Genomic DNA, 25183 nt, shown 5'->3' with positions numbered 1-25183 from the left:
CTGCTTCTTATGATTTGAAAGTGTTGATGTTTCTGACAGACTCCTCCATCATCTGGGTGCCGACAGGCTGCCCCAACGAGGCTTCCTGCCCTCTTGACCCAATCTAACAGGCGGCCAGTAATGAACTGTAGCATCACGTCTGCTGTTCGATAAGGATGCGCAGAGTGTGTGTCCTTCCCTGAGCCCAGAGTGCAGTTTAGTTTGTTGCTTGAAGGGGTATAGGAGTCAACTCTTTGACATTTCTTTTGATTGATATGTGGTGGCAGGTCATTTCTGCAGCAGTACAATATTTTGTGCAGACTCTTCAGCCACAAAAACCCGTAGCTCAAAGCACTCTGAAGTGTTGAGAAACAAAAGAAAATTACGACAGCTAACCTTGCATTCATGCAGTAAGGGTGCAAATCGCTGAGGTTATTCTGTCACACACAAAATGCTGGAGCTCCGTAGGTCAGGCAGCATCTATGGAGAGGAATGAACAGTCAGCATTTTGGGCCTAAACCCTCCATCAGGACGGGAGAAGAAGGGGAGAAGAGGCCAGAATACGAAGGTTGGGGGGAGAGGAAGGAGTACAAGCTGACAGGTGATAGGTCAGACTAGGTGAGGGGGAAGGTGGGTGGGTGGAGGGGAGGATTGATGTGAGAAGCTGGGAGGTGATGGGTGGAAGAGGTAAAGGGCAGAAGGAGAAGGAATCTGATAGGAGAGGAGACTGGGGTATGGGAAAAAAAAAGTAAGGCAGGCAAGGAGAAGGAAAGAGGTAAGAGGGAAGCCCAAAAGCAGAATGGAAAGAGGGAAGGACAAGAGGGAAATTACCAGAAGTAAGAGAAAACAGTGTTCATGCCATCATGTTGGAAGCTATCCAGGTGGAATATGAAATGTTGTTCCTCCACCTGAGAGTGTCTTCATCATGGCTGAAGAGGTTATTCTCTTGACTGAATTGAGGTAAGATCAGAAGAAAGTGGTTGGTAGACAGCTCAACATATCCCAGTAAGTTTTTTCATCATTTTTGCAGAACTTCGTGTTTCTACCTTTTAATATCTCATGAGATTTTCCAAAACAGTGATTAGCAGACAATTCAGACTGGCCTTTACATGTAATCCCATGTTGCTCTGCAGTTTGGAGAGACTGGCTCAGTTTGAGATACTTGGACACATAGGCTACAGTAATTCTGCTGTTGGCCATGCTGCAGGAGGCACCCATGGAGTCGTCAGAGTTGTATTTATTCATTTTATTGCTTACTCCCAATTGCCTTTGAAAAGGTTCCAGTGAACCATGTTATTGTTCTTTAGTTTTTGGTGAGACATTTGTATGTGCCGTGTCATTGATGTGGGCGATCGTGGTCTTGACCATGATTTTTCTTGGCAAAACTTTCTACAGAAGTGGTTTGCCATTGCCTTCTTCATACAAGACAGGTAACCTCAGACATTATCAACACACTTCAGGGATGGTTTGCTGCCGTGACAGGTCGCATAGCCAGGACTTGCGATATGCACTGGCTGCTCATAGACCTGCTCCCAGGGCTTTATGTGACCCTGATCGGTGGGGGGGGGGGGGTATAAGCAGGTGCTATAACTTGTCTATGGGTGACCTGCAGGCCAGTGGAGGAAAGGAGCACTTTACACCTGCTTTGGTTCAGAAGTTCAAAAGTTCATTTATTATCAAAGCATGCGTCCACACACAACTCTGAAATTTGTATTCTCCAGATAACCATGAAATAAAGAAAGAACATGAAAGTCGTTCAGGGAGAAACACTCCTCCTGTAGAAAAAACAATGGCATCCCAATCATCCACCACTCCCTCCTATGCACAAAACAGAACAGGAACATTAACCCCAAAAAAACAACCCCTCTCCTGCACGAAAAGCTTACAGAACACAAAAGAACATCAACCCCTAAACACCGTCCCCTCACAAAACACAATGGAAAAGGAAGGAGCGATTAAAAAAATCACAGAATATAAAAATCGTAAGTCTGAAAAAGTCCACAGTCTGTAAATGCAGAACACATGATACCATCATCCGAAATCACCAACCTTCATCGAAAGAGAAGGACACCACATGAGGCAGAGAGGCCTACCCACCAGCCACAGCGAACCACACAGCAACAGGCCACTCACAGACTTCTTCTCTGGCAGTGACCAGAAGGCAGGCAGGTGGCGGTGAAACTCTCACTCATCTTCTGCATTCACCTCGATGTCTCAATCTTCCTCAACACACTAATCAGTGATTAATGGTCACTTTAAACAGTGAGGTGGAGTCAAACATCAGCTCACACCCTGCCTCGAAGTTTCTTTACATTGAGGCCACCCGAGTAGGCGCTCGCTTTCCAGAATCTTCTCCGAGACAGTAAAGTGCTGGATCACTAAAACAATCTCCAAGATGTAAATCGCGGGCTCTAACTGTCCACAAACACATTTAAGGTAGAAAACAGACATAAAAGAAGTTAAAAATGATAGTTTTGTGAGCTATTTGGAAGACGTCGACCGAAGGAGCATTGTATACTGGTGGCATCTTGACTGGAAGGGACGAACCTCCACACTCTGACCCAAGTTATTGGAGAAAGCGGGGGGGTGGATGTCCCAAAATTTACATCCAGCCTCAATGAAAGAACAACACAGACATTTCAGTCAGGCGGATGTGAGAATGTGAGAACTGGAAGGGAAACAGCCAGGAGCATTCTTGTGGACCTGCATTCCTTGCTCTTCTTTGTGTTAGAGACCACAGGCTTAGGAAGTGCTGCTATGGTAGGCCAGATGAGCATCTGCAGTGTTATTTATGAATGACTTTACTGCAGCCACTTGTGCTAACAGTGAGGAATAAATGTTGAGAGTGGTGTAGCAACCAAGCTGACTGATATTTATTAAATCGTGTTAAAGTATTGTCAAGCCTGCATGCGTCCAAGTAAATGCAGAAAATTCCAGCGCACTGCTGATACATGCCTTGCAAATGCTGGAAACAATTGGGAATATCAGGAGATCCATTCTTCACCACAGGATGTCAAGCCTTCGACATATCCTTATAGTCACTATTGGTCCAGGTGAGGTTTTGGTCAAAGGTGACCCATAGGATGTGGATGTTAGAGTACCGGTTGAAAGCTATGCCTCTGGCTTCTACCAACATGATTATTGCCATATAGATAGATAGATAGTTGACGTTTCAGGCCGAGACCCTTCGTCAGGACTAACTGAAGGAAGAGTGAGTAAGGGATTTGAAAGTGGGAGGGGGAGGGGGAGATCCAAAATGATAGGAGAAGACAGGAGGGGGAGGGATGGAGCCAAGAGCTGGACAGGTGATTGGCAAAAAGGATACGAGAGGATCATGGGACAGGAGGTCCAGGAAGAAAGACAAGGGGGGGGGAACCCAGACGATGGGCAAGAGGTATATTCAGAGGGACAGAGGGAGAAAAAGGAGAGTGAGAGAAAGAATGTGTGTATAAAAATAAGTAACAGATGGGGTACGAGGGGGAGGTGGGGCATCAGCGGAAGTTGGAGAAGTCGATGTTCATGCCATCAGGTTGGAGGCTACCCAGACGGAATATAAGGTGTTGTTCCTCCAATCTGAGTGTGGCTTCATCTTTACAGTAGAGGAGGCCGTGGATAGACATGTCAGAATGGGAATGGGATGTGGAATTAAAATGTGTGGCCACTGGGAGATCCTGCTTTCTCTGGCGGACAGAGCGTAGATGTTCAGCAAAGCGGTCTCCCAGTCTGCGTCGGGTCTCGCCAATATATAAAAGGCCACATCGGGAGCACCGGACGCAGTATATCACCCCAGTCGACTCACAGGTGAAGTGTTGCCTCACCTGGAAGGACTGTTTGGGGCCCTGAATGGTGGTAAGGGAGGAAGTGTAAGGGCATGTGTAGCACTTGTTCTGCTTACACGGAGCAGATGCGGCGGAGACGGTGGAATTGCGAGAAGGGGATGGCGTTTTTGCAAGAGACAGGGTGAGAAGAGGAATAGTCCAGATAGCTGTGAGAGTCAGTAGGCTTATAGTAGACATCAGTGGATAAGCTGTCTCCAGAGACAGAGACAGAAAGATCTAGAAAGGGGAGGGAGGTGTCGGAAATGGACCAGGTAAACTTGAGGGCAGGGTGAAAGTTGGATGCAAAGTTAATAAAGTCAACGAGTTCTGCATGCGTGCAGGAAGCAGCGCCAATGCAGTCGTCGATGTAGCGAAGGAAAAGTGGGGGACAGATACCAGAATAGGCACGGAACATAGATTGTTCCACAAAGCCAACAAAAAGGCAGGCATAGCTAGGACCCATACGGGTGCCCATAGCTACACCTTTGGTTTGAAGGAAGTGGGAGGAGCCAAAACTCTGCTCTTAAACACATCTTCCCTTCCTCCACTATCAACTCTGCTCTTAAACGTATCTCCCCCATTTCACGTACATCTGCTCTCACTCCATCCTCCCGCCACCCCACTAGGAATAGGGTTCCCCTGGTCCTCACCTACCACCCCACCAGCCTCCGGGTCCAACATATTATTCTCCGTAACTTCCGCCACCTCCAACGGGATCCCACCACTAAGCACATCTTTCCCTCCCCTCCTCTCTCTGCATTCCGCAGGGATCGCTCCCTACGCAACTCCCTTGTCCATTCGTCCCCCCCATCCCTCCCCACTGATCTCCCTCCTGACACTTATCCTTGTAAGCGGAACAAGTGCTACACATGCCCTTACACTTCCTCCCTTACCACCATTCAGGGCCCCAAACAGTCCTTCCAGGTGAGGCAACACTTCACCTGTGAGTCGACTGGGGTGATATACTGCGTCCGGTGCTCCCGATGTGGCCTTTTATATATTGACGAGACCCGACGCAGACTGGGAGACCGCTTTGCTGAACATCTACGCTCTGTCCGCCAGAGAAAGCAGGATCTCCCAGTGGCCACACAGTTTAGTTCCACATCCCATTCCCATTCTGACATGTCTATCCACCGCCTCCTCTACTGTAAAGATGAAGCCACACTCAGGTTGGAGGAACAACACCTTATATTCCGTCTGGGTAGCCTCCAACCTGATGGCATGAACATTGACTTCTCTAACTTCCGCTGATGCCCCATCTCCCCTTCGTACCCCATCTGTTACTTATTTTTATACACATATCCTTTCTCTCACTCTCCTTTTTCTCCCTCTGTCCCTGTGAATATACCTCTTGCCCATCCTCTGGGTCCCCCCCACCCCCCGTCTTTCTTCCCAGACCTCCTGTCCCATGATCCTCTCGTATCCCTTTTGCCTATCACCTGTCCAGCTCTCGGCTCTATCCCTCCCCCTCCTGTCTTCTCCTATCATTTTGGATCTCCCCCTCCCCCTCCAACTTTCAAATCCCTTACTCACTCTTCCTTCAGTTAGTCCTGACGAAGGGTCTCAGCCTGAAACGTCGACTGCACCTCTTCCTAGAGATGCTGCCTGGCCTGCTGCGTTCACCAGCAACTTTTATGTGTGTTGCTTGAATTTCCAGCATCTGCAGAATTCCTGTTGTCTTAGATAGGTAGATACTTTATTGATCCCAAAGGAAATTACCTTGTCACAGTAGCATTGCAAGTGCACAGATATACATATATTAGAAGAGAAGTAAGAAAGAATATAAAAATATGTACAAGATTTAACAAGTCAAAGATTACAAGATTTACAAGATTTCCACAGTCACACTGGTCAGATGGTAGTGTGAGAATTACCATAATCTTATACAGTAATGAACGCATATTCACACTGTCCAGACAAAAAGTGATGGTAATATTGCACAGTCCACAATAGCAGGACTTACAGAGCTAAAATGAGCTTAAACAGAGCTCTGGTAAACAGAGGTTAGTAACAAGACAGGGTCATCACTGCTCCAGCTGGAGGTTGACTCATTACGGAGCCTAATGGCAGAGGGTAAAAATGACCTCATTTATCACTCTTTGGAGCAGCGCGGTTGTCTTAGTCTATTACTGAAAGTGCTCGTCTGTGCAGCCAAGGTGGCATGCAGAGGGTGAGAAACGTTGTCCAGAACTTCCAGGATTTTCCAGAGGGTCCTTTGTTCTACCACAGCCTCCAGTGTGTCCAGTTTGACTCCTATAACAGAGCCAGCCTTTCTAATCAGTTTATTGAGCCTGTTGACATCACCCATGTTAATTCTATTGCTCCAGCACACCACCACATAGAAGGTGGTACTGGTGACAACAGACTGGTAGAACATGTGAAGGAGAGGCCTGCATACTCCAAAGGACCTCAATCTCTTCAGGAAGTAGAGGCCCTTCTTGTACACAGCTTCTGTGTTGGTGTTTCACTCGAATCAATCAAACAGATGCACCCCCAGATATTTGTAGGTCCTCACCACATCCACATCCTCACTATAAATAGTAACAGGGAGCAGTGGAGGCTTGATCTTCCTAAAGTCCATCACCATCTCCTTTGTCTAACTGATGTCGAGCTGCAGATGATTTAGCTTGCACCATTTGGGAAAGTTCTCCACCAGGGGACTGTATTCATCCTCCTGTCCTCCTTTTATACACCCAACTATTGCTGAGTCATCAGAGAACTGTGGCAGTGTTATATCAAAAGTCCAAGGTATACTGGGTAAACAGGAAGGGAGTCAATACAGTCCTCTGGGGGCCCCAGTGCTGCTTATAGCCATGTCTGACACACAGCTCTGAAGCCACACAAACTGTGGTCTGCCAGTCAGGTAGTCCATTATCCAGGATACAATGACAGTGCCAACCTGCATTGAACGCAGCTTTTCCCCCAGCAATGAGGGCGGTATGGCACTGGAGAAATCAAAAAACACAATCCTGCTTATTCAAACAGGAGTAGGCTCTTTTCAGTAGGTGGATGTCAATATTGTCAACTCCAATTTGCTCCTAGTGGGCAAACTGCAGGGGATTGAGGGCTGATGTAACAAAGTGTCAGAGATGAGCCAGCATCAGCCTCTCTAGGGCCTTCATGATGTGTGAGGTTAGGGCCACTGGATGGTGGTCATTTAAGACTTCCGGTTGACCCTTCTTGGTACTGGGACCCAGATTAAAAATTTGCTGGACAACTCCACACAGGTGAAAGAAGAGGGCTAGACAGTGGCAGCCTGTGTTGTTCATCCACGTGTTGAATTGGAGGTGGAAGGAGGGAGGAGGGAGGAGGGGAGACATAGCTGCTGAAGGAGCATTAGGTACCTCGGCACCAGGACTGGTGTGCTGAGGCGGGTGTGAGCAGGAGTGCAATTGTCAAACCTATTGAAGAACTGGTTTAACTTTTTAGCCCATTAACGGCTCCATTCCCAGTCTCTACAGCCAGGCTGATTGAAGCCAGTGATATTCTCCATGCCCCTTCACATCTCCTGTATGCTACTCTGCCCGAACTTGTTCTCGAGCTCTCTCCTGTATTCCTCTTTAGCCACCTTGATCTTCTTCTTTTGCTCCCCCTGCACGTGTTTCAGCTCCTCCCCGTCTCCTGATTTAAAGGTTCTCTTTTTCTGGTTGAGAAGACCACTGGTGACCCATAGTCAGTTGTTCAGAAAGCAGTGAACAGTCCTTAATGGTATTACAGTGTCCACACAGAAGATGATGTAGCCAGAGGTGCGATCAGTAAGACTGTTAATGACCTTCCCGTATTGTTCACAAAGCACATTCCAGTCAGCAACCTTAAAGCAGCCCTTCAAGGCCTAGATGGCCTCCGGAGACCATTTCTTTACTGTCTTGGTGGGAACTAGCTGTTGCTGTACTTTGGGCTTATATAAGGGCATGAGGTAAACCAGGTTGTGACCTGATCTTCCAAATGGAGAGTGTGCTGTGGAGAAGTTACTGTGAGTAAGAAGGTTAAACATGTGAAAGATTCAAATGTGTTGAGTGTTCAGGTTCCACAAAAGGACTCACAATCACATTTTTCCGTTGTGCTTCCCTCCACTGAGTATTCCAGGCAACAGTATTGGATTGAAAACAGTAACTCCTAGAGTAACACCACCTAACACCAGCGCGACACCGGATACTAACACTAAAGAAATCCACTGTCGGTTTGGTTCCAGCCCTCTGATCACCTGTTTACTGAACGTTAGATTAAGGGCCTAATCCTGGCTCTGCTCAGATCCACCCCGGGTTTGCTCCAAACCCTCTCTCTACATCTTACAACTCCTATTGTGCTGTTAGGTCTGTTTCATACCTGGTGTCTACTCCTGGTTTAATTCCAAGCTGCAGCTCTACTCCTGGCTTTCCCACATCGAGGGCCTATTTATGGCTCCTGTTTAGGCCCTCATACTGAGACTAACACTAAAGTAGGCAAGGTAACCCCATTCAGCAACCTAAACACTCACTTCCTCCACCACTATTACTATAGCTGAACCATCTGCAAGGTGCACTGGAGTAAATTGCCAAAATGTATTAACCAGGATTCTAAAGATCTGATTACTGTTACCAAGATATACAATACTGGAGGAGCTTTAGAGTACTGCTATCTGCAGATCATCCTCATAATCACTCACCGTCCTGACCTAAAAGGAGGCAATGCTAAGACTTTATAGGGCATTGGTTGGACTGCACTTGGAGCAGTATGTATAGTGTGGGACCCTTAATCTAAGAAAAGATGCACTGCATTGGAAAGGATTCAGAGGAGGTTCACAAGAATGATCCTGGGAATGAAACTGTTAACATATGAAGAGTATTTCACGTCTCTGGGCCTGTACTTGCTGGAGCTTAGGAGAATGAGGAGGGAGCTTATTGAAACCAACTGAACATTGAAAGCCCTAGATAGAGAGGACATGAAGAAAATGACTCCAATTGTGGGAAGATCTAGGACCAGAGGGCACAGCCTCGGAATAGAAGAACAGAGGTGAGGACAAATTACTTTAGCCAGAGTCTAGTGAAATTGTGAAATTCATTGCCACAGACCGCTGTGGAGGCCAAGTCATTGGGTATAATTAAAGCAGAGGTTGATAGCTTCTTGATTAGTAAGGGCATCAGAGCTTACAGGGAGAATGCAGAAGGACGGGGTTGAGAGGCAAATTAAATCAGCCATGATGGAATAGCAGAGCAGACTTGATGTACTGAATGACCTAATTCTGTTCCTATGTTATATGGTCTTATGATAATAGATTGCTGTGGCATTTCAAACCCTGGGTCTAATTTCTAGGATCTCAACACCTAATTCTACCATGAGACTACCTTCACCAGAAGGACTACAGCGTGAAAAATGTCTCAAATTCACAAGTGTTGCTAACATCCAGGAAAGAACTGGAATGTTTTCTGGCTCCAGCTATATTCTTGACCTGACCACTGCCTCTCAGACAGCCCTATTTTCAGTTACTCTTAAGTAGGGGACATTTTTTTGCTCCTTGTCTTGAGACAAGGAAGAACCAGCTGGCTTCAGTTATGCAGAGAAGACGTAAGGATCAATTTGGATTGATGATCGAGCCGCCATGATCTTGTGCAAGTATCAGTCTCTACACCACTTATCACCTCAGAACCAGCTTACACTAATTTCCAGGCCTGTCCCTTTTCACAGAATTGCAACAAAAATTGATGCTCCATCTTCCTTTCTATCTGTGCCTACAGTGGCTTGAAGAAGATATTGTGGCAATTTATTTCAATTTATTTGTAACAAACGCTGAAGCTGCCCATAAATTGATGGCCACAGATTGCAGCACATCATGATGTGCTACAAGCACAGAATCTTTCAAAGACTGTCATCCAAAATGATTGCATTGCCCGTAAACTGTAAAGATAATGTTATTGCTGTCTAATTCAAGTTGTCCTGCAAGTACAGAGCAACAAGAGCAATGACAATAAGAACAATAACTGACTTTAAAAAAGGGAATGGTTGACAGGCTGAATCTCATTATGGTGAGAGTCATGCAATTATGGCTGTTGTCTAATGCATGCTATTGAGCATTAGGCAGAGGAAGCCTATCCGGAGATACATTTGAGAAATAAGTAGATCTCAGGGGAAGGTTGTCTGCGACAGATTTATTTTATTAAAATCAGTTTTGAATATTATGTGGGTACAGTTCAACAAATAACTTTTATTTTTTATATCTATCCAAATGGGATGCAGCTTCACCTAATAGAAGGTACTCTCAAGACCGTTAATGATACCATTAAGAATGTCTTTGACTACAAGTACCTTGGGTCAAGAATGATGAGTTCGGAGAAGGACATAAGGATACGGAAGGCGCTGGGGTGGAGTGCTATGAACGACATGCAGGAAAGCTGGAAGTCGAATCTGGCCACAGGGCTTAAAAAGAGGATTTTCATAGCAGTCATAAAGTCCATTCTCACGTACGGATGCGAGACGTGGACACTCACCAAGACGATGTGAAAGTCTCTAGATGGTTGCTATACACGAATGCTCCGGATGGCTCTTGACGTGAGTTGGCAACAGCACATGACGAACGCCAAGCTCTATAACAACCTACCGATGCTCACCACTAAAATCGAGGTGAGAAGACTGCAACTAGTGGGGCACTGTCTACACCACCCCGAGCTAGTCATCATATGGGAGCCCAAGCATGGGAGGATGAACCCTGGGCGCCCTCCCAAGACTATGGTCAATACGCTCCTAGAAGACAGTGGCGCGGCTAATGTATATGAACTGAGAGGGAGAAGTGGAGAGTCCGTCATCGTGCCCGACGTCGGCCCCCTAGGTCTGAGTCGACGTAGTAGTAGTAGTAATAGTTTTGGACGGACCGTTGTAACTAAACATCAGGAGGGATCCGCTCTCCTTTCGCTCTCCTCCGCACTCATGTATGTGGTCAACAATCGTTCACCGCCCGAGAGAACGTGTCGGGCTGTTTGAAGGAAAGGAAGAAAAGCTACAACAGAATATAACCCAGTGTAGCTTTGATTGGCACATATGCCTATCTATCCAGGACAGCACATACAACAGAGACTCTCCAACGCAACTTGGGCATAACGAAATCAAGGATGGAATGTGTGGTGACACTTGCAGGCTGCTCCTAACACATCCTTAGGTTCCTAATGCAAGCGACCACATTTCACTATATGTTTTGATGTACATCTGCTAAATAAATGAATGTCAGACTGAGATACCCCTGCTTGGTTTTGTTGCTTGCATTGGGGCCAGGTGATCCATACAGATTCATATTCAGTCTGATTTTGCATCTCACACCCTGAGTTTGCTGTGGAATCAGAAATCCCCAATTACAGGATTGCAAGGACTCACATACTATAGCACCTCTGATAAAAGGGCTTGACATGTCCATTCCAGGGCAGATCACTCACCTTTGATCCCCACCAGACACTCGGCTCTCAGCTGTGACTCCAAGTAGCTGTTTTCATGTGACAGTGGCCACACCCTGGTATGTGCTTCAACAGGTGGGCTAAACCAGGTGAGGGTAGCCAGCGGTGTACTCTGGTAGGATAGGGACATGCCTGGCCTAGAATGCGAAGCCAGTTCCGGGGGACTGGCCAGATCACATCTACTGTGAGATCCAACTGTTAGGAAGGCAGTACTGCAAGGCGGCATGGAGAGTGAAGGGCATGACAAGGCATTGTCATCCACGCAACCAAAGAAGACTCCAGTTGTGATGTGTGCTCATACCACTGCACTGGGACTTCTGAGGTCGAGAGAGTAGAACTGGGCCAGTGCAAAGGCTTTTCCACCTAAAGAAAAACACTCTTCACAGATTTCCCGTCATCCTCGGACAAGATGGAAACCGCCACTAACCACCATGCCTTGTCCTCACAGAATCTGCAGAGGCTCAGGTCCTGTTTGTCTTGGAGGAGTGCAGATACCCTCCACTCACCTGCTTCTGCTACAGGTGGGGAGTGCACTGTCCAGAACAGGTAGTGTGAAAGGGTGACTGACAAACCTAGAGCAACATCCGGTACTCAAATGGGCCCAGGAAATGCATGGAATACTTTACGCCCAAGGATGAAATAAGGCCGCAGAGACAGCGTATGCAGTGCAGGCGAGGTGAGATCAGTGAGAATTGGACCAGGCCATGGCTCCAATACCACAGGCAGGTTTATCAACATCACTTGAGTAATCAAGTAAGTTCCTGTCTCACAAACACATTTCACATCTACAGTTCTTGCTTCACGTTCTGCCCCAGGCTCTACTGTGCACTAATGCTAATGCATGCCGTGCTAGTGGAATCTGTCACTTTGCTGAAACACTTGACAGTCCTCCAGCCATGATGGAACCTGGCTTGGAGTGTTGTGCACAACAACAGAACAACCTTCATACCAGCTGCATGCTACTGAAGACAACACTTATGTAGTTCAAGAGCACTCTTCAACCAACAGAGATTAATGGAGCAAGGGCTTTACTCTGGAGAGAAGGAGGATGAGAGGAGACATGACAGATGTATACAAGATATTAAGAGGAATAGATAGAGTGGATAGCCAGCGCCTCTTCCCCAGGGCACCACTGCTAAATACAAGGGAACATGGCTTTAAGGTGAGGGGTGGGAAGTTCAAGGGGGATATTAGAGGAAGGTTTTTTTACTCAGAGAGTGGTTGGTGCGTGGAATGCACTGCCTGAGTCAGTGGTGCAGGCAGATGCACTAGTGACACTCACAACACGCTGGAGGAACTCAGCAGGTCGGGCAGCATCCGTGGAAATGATCAGTTTACGTTTCGTGCCGGAACCCTTCGTCAGGACTGTAGGGGGAAGGGGCAGAGGCCCTATAAAGAAGGTGGGGGGAGGATGGGAAGGAGAAGGCTGGTAGGTTCCAGGTGAAAAACCAGTAAGGGGAAATTAAAGGGGTGGGGGAAGGGAAGCAAGGAGTTGATAGGCAGGAAAGGTGAAGAAAGAATAGGGGAAAACACAATGGGTAGTAGAAGGAGACGGAACCAAGAGGGAGGTGGTAGGCAGCTGGGGCAGGGGGCAGAGTGACATAGGGATAGGGGAAGGGAGGGGGAGAGAATTATCGGAAGTTGGAGAATTCTATGTTCATACCAAGGGGCTGAAGACTACCTAGACGGTATATGAGGTGTTGCTCCTCCAACCTGAGTTTGGCCTCACCATGGCAGTAGAGGAGGCCATGTATGGACATAGCTGAATGAGAGTGGGAAGCAGAGTTGAAGTGGGTGGCTACTGGGAGATCCTGTCTGTTTTGGTGGACGGAGTGGAGGTGCTCGACGAAGCGGTCCCCCAATCTGCGTCGGGTTTCACCGATGTAGAGGAGGCCGCACCGGGAGCACTGGATGCAATAGATGACCCCAACAGACTCACAAAAGATGCACTAGTGAAATTTATGAGATTACAGGACAGGTATATTGTGGCAAACTATATATATGTATGTTGTAACTGGGTTACCTGTCTGGACACGCCCCTCTGCTGACTGCCCCTGTGACTCCTCCCACAGACCCCTGAATAAAGGCGATTTCGCCTTTGCTCTTCCTCCTCAGTCCAGGGGCAGACACTCAGCATGGAGGTCACATTTTACTGCGAATAAAAGCCTTTCAGTATTTACCCTACTTCCAGTCTTTTGGAGTAATTGAAGGTGCATCAATATGGAGGAATTTAAGGTGGGGGGTTATATGGGAGGCAGGGTTTAAGGGTTGGCATAATATTGTGGGCCGAAGGGCCTGTACTGTTCTATGTTCTATGTTCTAACTGCGATGCCTTGCCTTCCATGTTTTCTGTAGCAGTTCTTCTGCTTCTTAGGTCCTTAGCTTCCAGTGGATCGTCTCTCTCTCTCTGGCTATCCATCCCATAGGATGATGATGGTTTCTTTCAGTCAGTTAGTGGGGTGGTACCCCACTCCTCAGAAAGGAACAGCGTGTGCGTGAGTGGATTTTAGGTGAGTAGGGGGTTGCACAGGTCCAGACCCACCCTCTCGACATCCCCTCCCGGATCCAGCGGCATGGTGGGGTCCAAGACGGCTGGGGGAAGTTCTGTTGCAGTGAATGGCCAGACCGAGCTTCGATGCAAGGGATGCCCTTTCCGCGCTTCACGGCACGTGTTTGCTAGATGGCTGTTGACCCTACGAGAGGGTTCATCCGCCCTTTGACAGGTCTTGTTTTTTGTTCTGCAGGGTGTCTAGCCACCCTCCTCCCCAGGCAAGCCTGGTGGGGGAGCCGGTTTAGTGGCCGACCACCCGACCATGCGACAGGTAGTACTGGGTCACATGGTACCAGTAGCACTCAGACGAGTGACCCGACCATATTATAGGCCAGTGATGACCTCCCATTTCCATCATCCAAAGTCAATAATATAGTTAGAGTTCATGAGTGTTTCTGCAGTTGTTTGTATCCATTGCACAGGAGACTGGTCTATATAACTTCACCAGAGCCATGTTGTCCGGCTTTACCCATTTCTACCTCTCACGACAGGGACATAGGGTTGGGCTTTGAGAAGCTGTGTAGCAGTTAGCATAGGGCCATTACAGTGATCACTGATCAGGGTTCCATTCATGCTGCTGTCTCTAAGGAGTTTGTGTGTTCTCCTCGTAACCACTTGGGTTTCCTCCCACATTGCAATACGGGTTAGGGTTGCTCAGAAGTGGGCATGCCACGTTGGCACTGGAAGCCTGGCGACATTTGTGAGCTGCCCCCAGCACATATTCAGAATGTGTCTGGCGTTGACGCAAATGATGAATTTCTCTGTATGTTTAAAAGTACATGTGACAGATAAAGCTAATCTTTAATACTTCCTTTGATCTTCCATGCATGTGGTAAATCATCTTGGAGAAGCCATCCACAGCCCCAGAGCATGTTCATCCAGCCTGGTGGCTTCGTAAACAGACTTGGCCAAACCAGCTGCCCTGCCAAACGAGCTACTGGTCCCCTGCAAATGCCATACATGGGTATTCATGTCCAAGACCTGGCTGGTACCTCAGGCAGAAGCTTGGAAGGATATGGAGACCAGTAAGTTGAGGGTGAAGTTGACAGCTACTAATTACATGTGCCAACCATGACCATTTGGCAGCAGGGCCTGTCACCGATGAATTATCTCTGCCACTTGGCATGAATCCCCAAGCCTACTGAGACACTGCAGCGCAGACATGCTGCAGAACTACAATATCTTCCTTTACCTTCAGTGAAAATGACTCCATTTCCCTAATAAGGTCTCTTGTACATTGCCTGTCATGCTCTGGGGTAATCTCACTCGGAAGTGGTTTCACGAGAAGCTGTAACTTCTAGTGACTTCAATCCCACCCACACACCGTCCCCATGCCACACAACCAATGCCAGAAGTTCAAAGCTCAAAGTACATATATGTCATCATATACAACCTTGAGAATCATTTACTCGCAGGCGTGCTTAATTAATCCATAATAGTATAATAACCCTAATGGAATCAATGAAAGACCATACCAAATGGACATTCAAGCAGTGTGCAAAATAAAATAAAATTTGCAAGTACAAAAAGAAAGAAATAATAACAGTAAATAAATAATAAATATAAAGAAAGTGAGATGGTAAGTTCTTGAAAGTGAGTCCACAGGATGTGGGAACATTTCAGTGATGGGGTAAGTAAAGTTGAGTGAAGTTATCCCATTTGTTTCAAGAGCCTGATGGCTGAGAGGGTAATAACTGTTCCTGAACAGGGTGGTGTGGGTCCTGAGGCTCCTGGATCTTCTTCCCAATGGCAGCAGCGACAAGAGAGCATGACCTGGGTGACAGGGGTCCCTGACACCCAGGGACAATGCTTGTTAAAATTCAGCCAAGTTAATTCTGAAACCTGGCCTCCCAACAGTTCCATAACAACATAAGTACTGAGATATTCCATTCAAATTACAACAGGGAAAATACACGCTGATTTAGTGCTGAGCTAAATTTGGAACCTCTTTTGAATGCATGTCAATTCATGTTTCAATATGTCCTTTGAATATCACTCAGCTGCATGAGAAACTAGCATTCTATTTTAAAATGACTTTTCATGACTGGCAAAATGCACAGAAAGAAAATATAATAGGACCTAACAGATGTACAAACAACGGAGAAAATTGGGCTTACAAAATAAATGATTCCAGAAGTTACCCTCAGACACATTTATCTTCTCAAACATCTTCTTGCCCATCTGTCCCAAGACTTTAACCCTTATCCGCAATCGCAGGCGAAGCAGCATTTGCTTCAATTGATTGCTACATTCACTCATTTTGTTTTATGAACATGACTGCCTTCGTAAACATTTCTTCCTTCATCACCAATTTTTTTCCTGGCATCCACAAATAAATACGTAACAAATTTAGAGCAGAGATGAGGAAAAATTTCCTTAGCCAGAGGGCGGAAAATATGTGGAGTTCATTGCCACAGACAGCTGTGGAAGTGAAGTCATTGGGTATATTTAAAGTGGAAGTTGATTGGCTCATGGAAGCGCGTGGACATCAGCCAGTTAGAACAGTGAGAGGAGTTTAAAAGGAGACAGTTACTTCTTCAGCGGTTTGATTGAGGCTGACGATGGAGCAAGCCCGTGGACATCAGCCAATTTGAACAGCGAGAAGAGTTTAAAAAGAAGACAACTTTATAGAGGGCACTGGAGTAGAGGGAGACAGAGTAGAAGGGCTTTGGGTCTACGAGGCATTGGTGGTAACGGGTCGAGGGCAGGTAGGTTGCCTGTGTAGAATACAGACAGGAAGAATGTGTGAGAGGTCGATGTTCTGTACTGGCAGTCAGATGCGGGATGTCCAGGAGACTCCCAGCCTCCCGGATGGCCAGGTGCGTAGAGCTGCAGCTGCTTAGGGACTGGGTTAGGGAACTGGAGATGCAGCTCAATGACCTTCATCTGGTCAGGGAGACTGAGTTGATAGAGAGGAGCTATAGGCAAGTAGTCACACGGGGGTCTCGGGAGACAGATAAGTGGGTAACAGTCAGGAGAGGGAAGGGCAAGAGTCAGATACTACAGAGTACCCCTATGGCTGTCCCCCTTAACAATAAATGCTCCTGTTTTAGTACTGCTGGGGGGGATGGTCTACCTGGGGGAAGCAACAGTGGCTACACCTCTGGTACAGAGACTGGTCCTGTGGCTCAGAAAGGCAGAGAAAGGAAGAGGATGGCAGCAGTGATAGGGGACTCTATAGTTAGGTGGTCAGATAGGAGATTCTGGGGATGCAGGAAAAAAACACGGATAGCAGAGGTACTTAATGCTTGCCTCCCAGGTGCCAAAGTCCCAGATGTTTCTGATCGCATCCATGATATCCTGAAGTTTGAAGGAGAACAGCCAGAGGTCGCAGCACATAGTGGTACCAACAACGTAGGTAGGAAAAAGGAGGAGGTCCTGAAAACAGACTACAGGGAGTTAGGAAGGAAGTTGAGAAGCAGGGCCTCAAAGGTACTAATCTCGGGATTATTGCCTGTGCCATGTGAATAGAATGAGGTGATTCTATGATTAGTAATGATGTAAAAGGTTATGGGGAGAAGGTAGGAGAATGGGGTTGTAAAGGATAATAAATCAGCCATGATGGAATGGTGGAGCAGACTCATTGGGCCAAATGACCTAATTCTTAGCCTATGTCTTATTGTCTTATGGTCTAAGTTATAGTATCCAATTATTTGCAAACAATATAGCTTCAATCTAAAGTTATTTTCTCTTGAGTTATAAGCCTGCTCACATTTCTTCTTCTGTTGGTCTGCTAAATTTAAACAATTGCCCATAAAAGAGCTTTCTTTTTAACTACTGTCTCAAACTGTGGAATTTTATACCTAAAACTACAAAGGATGCAGCTCAAAACCTAGATATTTAACCTTGCTTTTAACTATATCTTTTTGTTTGCTGTTTTCACGTTTGCACTTTATCCCATTGTAAAGTACATTGTCTGTATGAAAAATGCTCTATAAATAAATTATTATTGTTATACAATCAGAAGATGAGACATTTAAAGAGTTGGTTAAATAGTTGAACAAACTGAGTGGGCAGCTCCTCAGTCCTCTATTGAAGCGGTCAGAGTTAATACTCACACAGAGTAAAGCTCTTTGCTGATTTAAAACAGATTCCTAGACAGGTATGGTACATTTGGAGGAGATTTTGTTAAACCCGTGATGTGTTTACCCAGAAGAGGCAGCTCACTGAGAAAAAAAACTAAGTTTTAAGCAGTTATTTGATGTTGCCCAGGCAATGAAAACAACCTTGGGACAAGTATTGAATTTGAAATATCACCCAGTGAAATTCCAGTTGTTAATAAGGCAGAATCGAGTTCCTTGTCATTTTTGGGAAAAGGATAGAGGGATGATGTTTTTTGCTGCGACAACACAAGAGATTGGGCTTATCAGTACAGACTGAATGTGTTTGCCATAACAGAGCTTCAGTGGAATTTTTATCCATAGTTTATTTGAATTCAAATTTATAACTAAAAGATACAAAGTTTATCACGAAGGCTACTGTGGATATGTATTTGGTAAAGAAAGTAATGACTAAGTCATTCGGATTGTCCACAGGAAGTCAAAAGTCTACCGTACCCTTCCAGCTATCAGAATGCTTTGTAGGAAAGTGAGTGACAATGGAATCTGACAGTGGTTCTACATTATTAGTTGTGTATGAACAGGAATGAAAGTAACGATAGTCAGGAAATCGCACTCTCTGTTTTTTAATCTTCAGATAGCCTGCAGAATTTAGAGAGTTTTGAAAATTTTCAACTCGTGTGCACAACTCTGGAGCCACTTCCTTTAAAACTCATGGATCCTTGGCATCAAGTCCACCTTTAAACCCATGTTTCTCTAATACTTCATCCCTTGTGGTTGGGATTTTAACATCATTGTTCCATGTTATTTTAAAATTAGCCTGTCTGTTATCCTTGAGATATTAATAGTACCCGGCATGAAGAAGAATGAGAAAAAAAATTGATTTAACATATCTGCCAATGTTTGCCTGAAATTGATTCACCAGCCTCATTCTAGAGGTCCCACATTTATCTTAGCCATGTTCTTCTCACTTACATATCGACGGAATCTCTTGCTGGTTCTTTTCTGTCAACATCAAATTTGTCCCTTCTTATGAGATTTTTTAGTCTTTCACTACAGGATTTTTAAATCCTCTCATTCCTCTGGCTTACCCTTTGTAACTTTACCTGCTCTACTTTTCAATTTAACACGACACTTGTTCTTATTCATTAACCATAGGTTATGTCTCTTTCTCGTGGAATTGCTCTTTCAAATTGGGATACATTCCCACTGAGTGTGTATAGAGCACAAAACAGTAAAGCACAGGAAAAATTCCTTCAATACACAGTGTTTGTGCCAGCCATGATGTCAATTTAAACCAATTACATCTGCCTGCATATAGTCTATATCCTCCATACCCTGCCTCCTCATGTCTCTATCTAAATGTCTCTTAAACATTGCCTTTGTACCTGGTTCCTCCCAGCCACATTACTATTTAAATAGTATATTTAATAGGCTCTGATGGTCATGCTTAGAAATGACATGTCATCCAGTCAGGATAGTGGAATTGGGAGAAGGTTCTAGAGTACACTGGGTGGAGAGGATTTGTGATGGACACTGAGGTGGGTTGAGGTCTTTTTTCAGTGGGAAATGGAGAGAGAAGAAGCTTGAGAGAACTGGCCGTAAGATTCGATCCAACGGGAACGCGCAATTCGATGGAGTCCTAGAGGGGAAATTGTACTGGTGATCAGTGAATAGGAGTTGGTGTTGTGAGTATATTGGTCACTTCAACTTTTGGAAGATTTGAGCTCCAACCTGCACATTTGACTGTTTTAATTATAAGACCATAAAACCATAAGACATAGGAGCAGAGTTAGGCCATCTGGCCCATTCAGTCTGCTCCGCCTTTTTTTCTATCTCCTCCTCAACCCCAGTTCCCGGCCTTCTCCTTGTAACCTTTGATGCCGTGCCCAATCAAGAACCTATCGATCTCTGCCTTAAATACACCCAATGGCCTGGCCTCCACAGCTGCATGTGGCAACAAGTTCCACAAATTCACCACCCTTTGGCTAAAGAAATTTTTTCGTGTCTATTTTGAAAGGGCGCCCCTCTATCCAGAGGCTGTGCCCTCTTGTCCTAGACTCTCCCACCATGGGAAACATCCTTTGCTCATCTACTCTGTCTAGATCTTTCAATATTTGAAAAATTTCAATGAGGTCCCTCCTCATTCTTCTGAATTCCAGCATGTACAGACCCAGAGCCATCAAACGTTTCTCATATGATAATCCTTTCATTCCTGGAATCAACCTTATGAACCTCCTCTGGACCCTCTCCAATGTCAGCACATCTTTTCTAAGATGTGGGGTCCAAAACTGTTCACAATACTCAAGGTGAGGCCTCACCAGTGCCTTATAAAACTTCAGCATCACATCCTTGCTCTTGTATTCTAGACCTCTTGAAATGAATGCTAACATGGCATTTGCCTTCCTCACCACTGACTCAATTTGCAAGTTAACCTTCATGGTGTACTGCACAAGGACTCCCAAGTCCCTCTGCATCTCAGATTCCTGGATTTTCTCCCTGTTTAGAAAATAGTCCACACATTTATTTCTACTACCAAAGTGCATGACAATGCATTTTCAAACATTATGTTTTATTTGCCACTTTCTTGCCCATTCTCCTAATCTTCCTAAGTCCTTCTGCATTCCACCTGTCACTACCTGCCCCTCCACCAATCTTTGTACCTTCTGAAAACTTGGTAACAAAGCCATCTATTCTATCATCTAAGTCATTTATATACAGCATAAAAAGAAGTGGTCCCAACACCAACCCCTGTGGAACACTACTATTCACTGGTAGCAAATCAGAAAAGGATCATTTTATGCCCATTCGCTGCCTCCTACCAATTAGCCAATCATGTTATCATGTTAGTAACTTTGAAAGCAATCATGTTAGTAACTTTCCTGCAATTATGATGAGCTCTTTTTTTTTCTTCTTTAGTAACAGTTTGGTTAAGTTAACATTCATAGATATCCTTACTTTATGCAATGTATGGTCCGCTATTTCTTCCCCACGAGTGATTGCATGGGCCAGTATTCACAGATCGGGGTTCAAGTGGGCTAGACATCCCAACTTCCTGGGTTTGGTGGGACCCAAGTCATCTCTACCCTGGTTGTACGGAGCCTGGGAAAGGTGATTTTTTTCACTGCTGAGTCCAACGGCGGTTAGCGAGGGGTTATCAAGTTCAGGGGTCCCCAACCTTTTTAGCACCACGGACCGGTTTAATATTGACAATATTCTTGAGGACCGGCCGACCCGGTGGGGGTGGGGGGGTGGTGTTCAAGTAGGGTTAAACTCACCTCAACATGTCTTTTAGAGTTAGGGTTGCCAACTTTCTCGCTCCCAAATAAGGGACAAAAGTAGCAGTCAAATACGGGCAACACACATCAAAGTTGCTGGTGAACGCAGCAGGCCAGGCAGCATCTCTAGGAAGAGGTACAGTCGACGTTTTGGGCCGAGACCCTTCGTCAGGACTAACTGAAGGAAGAGCTAGTAAGAGATTTGAAAGTGGGAGGGGGAGGGGGAGATCCGAAATGATAGGAGAAGACAGGAGGGGGAGGGATGGAGCCAAGAGTTGGACAGGTGATTGGCAAAAGGGATATGAGAGGATCATGTGATAGGAGGCCCAGGGAGAAGGAAAAGGGGGAGGGGGGAAAAACCCAGAGGATGGGCAAGGGGTATAGTCAGAGGGACAGAGGGAGAAAAAGGAGAGAGAGAGAAAGAATGTGAATATATAAATAAATAACGGATGGGGTACAAGGGGGAGGTGGGGCATTAGCGGAAGTTAGAGAAGTCAATGTTCATGCCATCAGGTTGGAGGCTACCCAGACGGAATATAAGGTGTTGTTCCTCCAACCTGAGTGTGGCTTCATCTTTACAGTAGAGAAGGCCGTGGATAGACATATCAGAATGGGAATGGGATGTGGAATTAAAATGTGTGGCCACTGGGAGATCCTGCTTTCTCTGGCGTACAGAGCGTAGGTGTTCAGCAAAACAATCTCCCAGTCTGCGTCGGGTCTCGCCAATATATAGAAGGCCACATCGGGAGCACCGGACGCAGTATATCACCCCAGCCGACTCACAGGTGAAGTGTCGCCTCACCTGGAAGGATTGTCTTGGGCCCTGAATGGTGGTAAGGGAGGAAGTGTAAGGGCATGTGTAGCACTTGTTCCACTTACAAGGATAAGTGTCAGGAGGGAGATCAGTGGGGAGGGATGGGGGGGGGAACGAATGGACAAGGGAGTTGATCCCTGTGGAAAGCAGGGGAGGGGGAAGATATGTTTAGTGGTGGGATCCCGTTGGAGGTGGTGAAAGTTACGGAGAATAATACGTTGGACCCGAAGGCTGGTGAGGTGGTAGGTGAGGACCAGGGGAACCCTATTCCTAGTGGGGTGGTGGGAAGATGGAGTGAGAGCAGATGTGCGTGAAATGGGGGAGATGCGTTTGACAGCAGAGTTGATGGTGGAGGAAGGGAAGCCCCTTTCTTTAAAAAAGGACACCTCCCATGTCCTGGAATGAAAAGCCTCATCCTGAGAGCAGATGCGGTGGAGACGGAGGAATTACGAGAAGGGGATGGCATTTTTGCAAGAGACAGGGTGAGAAGAGGAATAGTCCAGATAGCTGTGAGAGTCAGTAGGCTTATAGTAGACATCAGTAGATAAGCTGTCTCCAGAGATAGAGACAGAAAGATCTAGAAAGGGGAGAGAGGTGTCGGAAATGGACCAGGTAAACCTGAGGGCAGGGTGAAAGTTGGAGGCAAAGTTAATGAAGTCAACAAGCTCAGCATGCGTGCAGGAAGCAGCGCCAATGCAGTTGTCGATGTAGCGAAGGAAAAGTGGGGGACAGATACCAGAAAAGGTTTGGAACATAGATTGTTCCACAAAGCCAACAAAAAGGCAGGCATTGCTGGGACCCATACGGGTGCCCATAGCTACACCTTTAGTTTGGAGGAAGTGGGAGGAGCTAAGGGAGAAATTATTAAGAGTAGGGACTAATTCCCAGTGGCCACACATTTTAATTCCACATCCCATTCCCATTCTGATATGTCTATCCACGGCCTCCTCTACTGTAAAGATGAAGCCACACTCAGGTTGGAGGAACAACATATATTCCGTCTGGGCAGCCTCCAACCTGATGGCATGAACATTGACTTCTCTAACTTCAGCTAATGCCCCACCTCCCCCTCGTACCCCATCCGTTATTTATTTATATACACACATTCTTTCTCTCTCTCTCCTTTTTCTCCCTCTGTCCCTTTCACTATACCCCTTGCCCATCCTCTGGGTTTTCCCCCCCTCCCCCTTTTCCTTTTCCCTGGGCCTCCTGTCCCATGATCCTCTCATATCCCTTTTGCCAATCACCTGTCCAGATCTTGGCTCCATCCCTCCCCCTCCTGTCTTCTCCTATCATTTTGGATCTCCCCCTCCCCCTCCCACTTTCAAATCTCTTACTAGCTCTTCTTTCAGTTAGTCCTGACAAAGGGTCTCAGCCTGAAACGTCGACTGTACCTCTTCCTAGAGATGCTGCCTGGCCTGCTGCGTTCACCAGCAACTTTGATGTGTGTTATTGAATTTCCAGCATCTGCAGAATTCCTCGTGTTTGCGAGTAAAATACAGGACAGTGTTTACCCCGAGAAAGACAACCATGCCCACGAAGCCTTGCATGGGCACCTGTGTACGCATGCGTGACATGCGCATGCACGTACGTGCCGATTTTTTTCCACAAATCCGTTTTGACTTAATCTTCCCGACTACACTATACATACATGATTTCTACTTTATATAGGCTGTGTATTTATCATATCATTCCTGCTTTTACGATATGTTACTGTTATTTTAGGTTTTATGTGTTATTTGGTATGATTTGGTACGTTATTTTTTGGGTCTGGGAATGCTCACAAATGTTCCCATATAAATTAATGGTAATTACTTCTTCGCTTTATGCCATTTCAGCATGAAAGGTTTCACAGAAACGCTCTACCTTAGCAGGGGAAATACGGGAGAAGGGCTGTCCCGTATGGGACAAACCAATTTTGCCTAATATACGGGATGTCCCGGCAAATATGGGACAGTTGGCAACCCTATGTTCAAGTTCAACAGTGCATGACAGGGAATGAGGAAAGCTGCAGCTGACTCATATCGTTTCCTCACGGCCCGCTAGCACATGCTTTGCGGCACAGTACCGGTCCACGGCCTGGTGGTTGGGGACCACTGATGAAGTGACATCTATGGAGACACCTGGTAAAAGGGGTTTCAGGTATAACACAACTGGTGCTTCATAAATGATGAGACCTGGGTAGTGGCAGGGAATTCAGTAGCCTCACGGCCATGGAGGATTGAAGCAGTTTTCCATTCTCACAGACCTAATGCTATGGTATCTCCTGCCTGATGGTAGAGGATCAAAGAGTTTTATCCTTGTGCATCACTGAAACAGACAGGTGCAACAAACTGTTAAGAAGGCAAATGAGTTTTGGTCTATATTACAAGAAGATTTAAGTATAAGAATACTTAAAACATCACGTAATATAGACCACTTCCTGTGGTAGCTGATTCCAAATACTCACCACACTCTACATTAAAATGTAGCTGCTCAGATCCTTTTTAAATCTTTCTCCTCTCAACCTAAACCAATGCCCTTAGTTTTAGAATCCCCTACCTTGGGGAAAGGACTATTACCATCCACTGTATCTATGCCCTCATAATTTTAAGCACATCCATAAGATCACCCCTCAATCTTCCAGTTTCCAAGGGATAAAGCCACAACATGGATAACCTCTCTTTGCTATGTAGCTCCTCTAGTTCCGGCAGCAGCATGTAAACCTTTACTGCACCCTTTCCAGTTTAACCACGTCTTTCCAATAACAAGGAGATCAAAACTGCACATTGTATTTTTCACTTATACAAATATAACATCAAAGGTTCAAAGGTCAAATTTAATGTCAGGGAAATGTATACAATATACATCCTGAAATGCTTTTTCTTCGCAAACATAATTTTCAAGCATATAAGTGCATACAGTTAAATAAACCAGTGTTCCTCTGGGGCAAGGTGCAAACCACAGTACATACCGTACAGTCACACACAGCACAGAGCATATGTAGTTATGAAGGCACATATAGTCACAAAAATAATATTAGACCAAGTTCCTGAATATCCTGGCCTGAAGATTGATAGTGCATGGATGTTGTCATGGAGCCATGTTTCAGCAAGAACAAGTAGAAGTTCCTCATCATGCACTACTGCAGTCACAGACAAATACATTCCTGCTTGACTCCTCTGAGCAAACACTAGAGAGCAACAGCAATGGGAGGGGCCAGCCCCCAACCCAGCACAGAGTTCAGCTTGTCCGCCATGCCTCTGCTCTCTCCCACAACACCACCGG

Source organism: Mobula hypostoma, chromosome 1 (genome assembly GCF_963921235.1).
Source record: "Mobula hypostoma chromosome 1, sMobHyp1.1, whole genome shotgun sequence".
NCBI lineage: Eukaryota > Metazoa > Chordata > Chondrichthyes > Myliobatiformes > Myliobatidae > Mobula > Mobula hypostoma.
The sequence above is the reverse complement of the archived record's forward strand: the minus strand, read 5'-3'. Positions refer to the sequence as shown.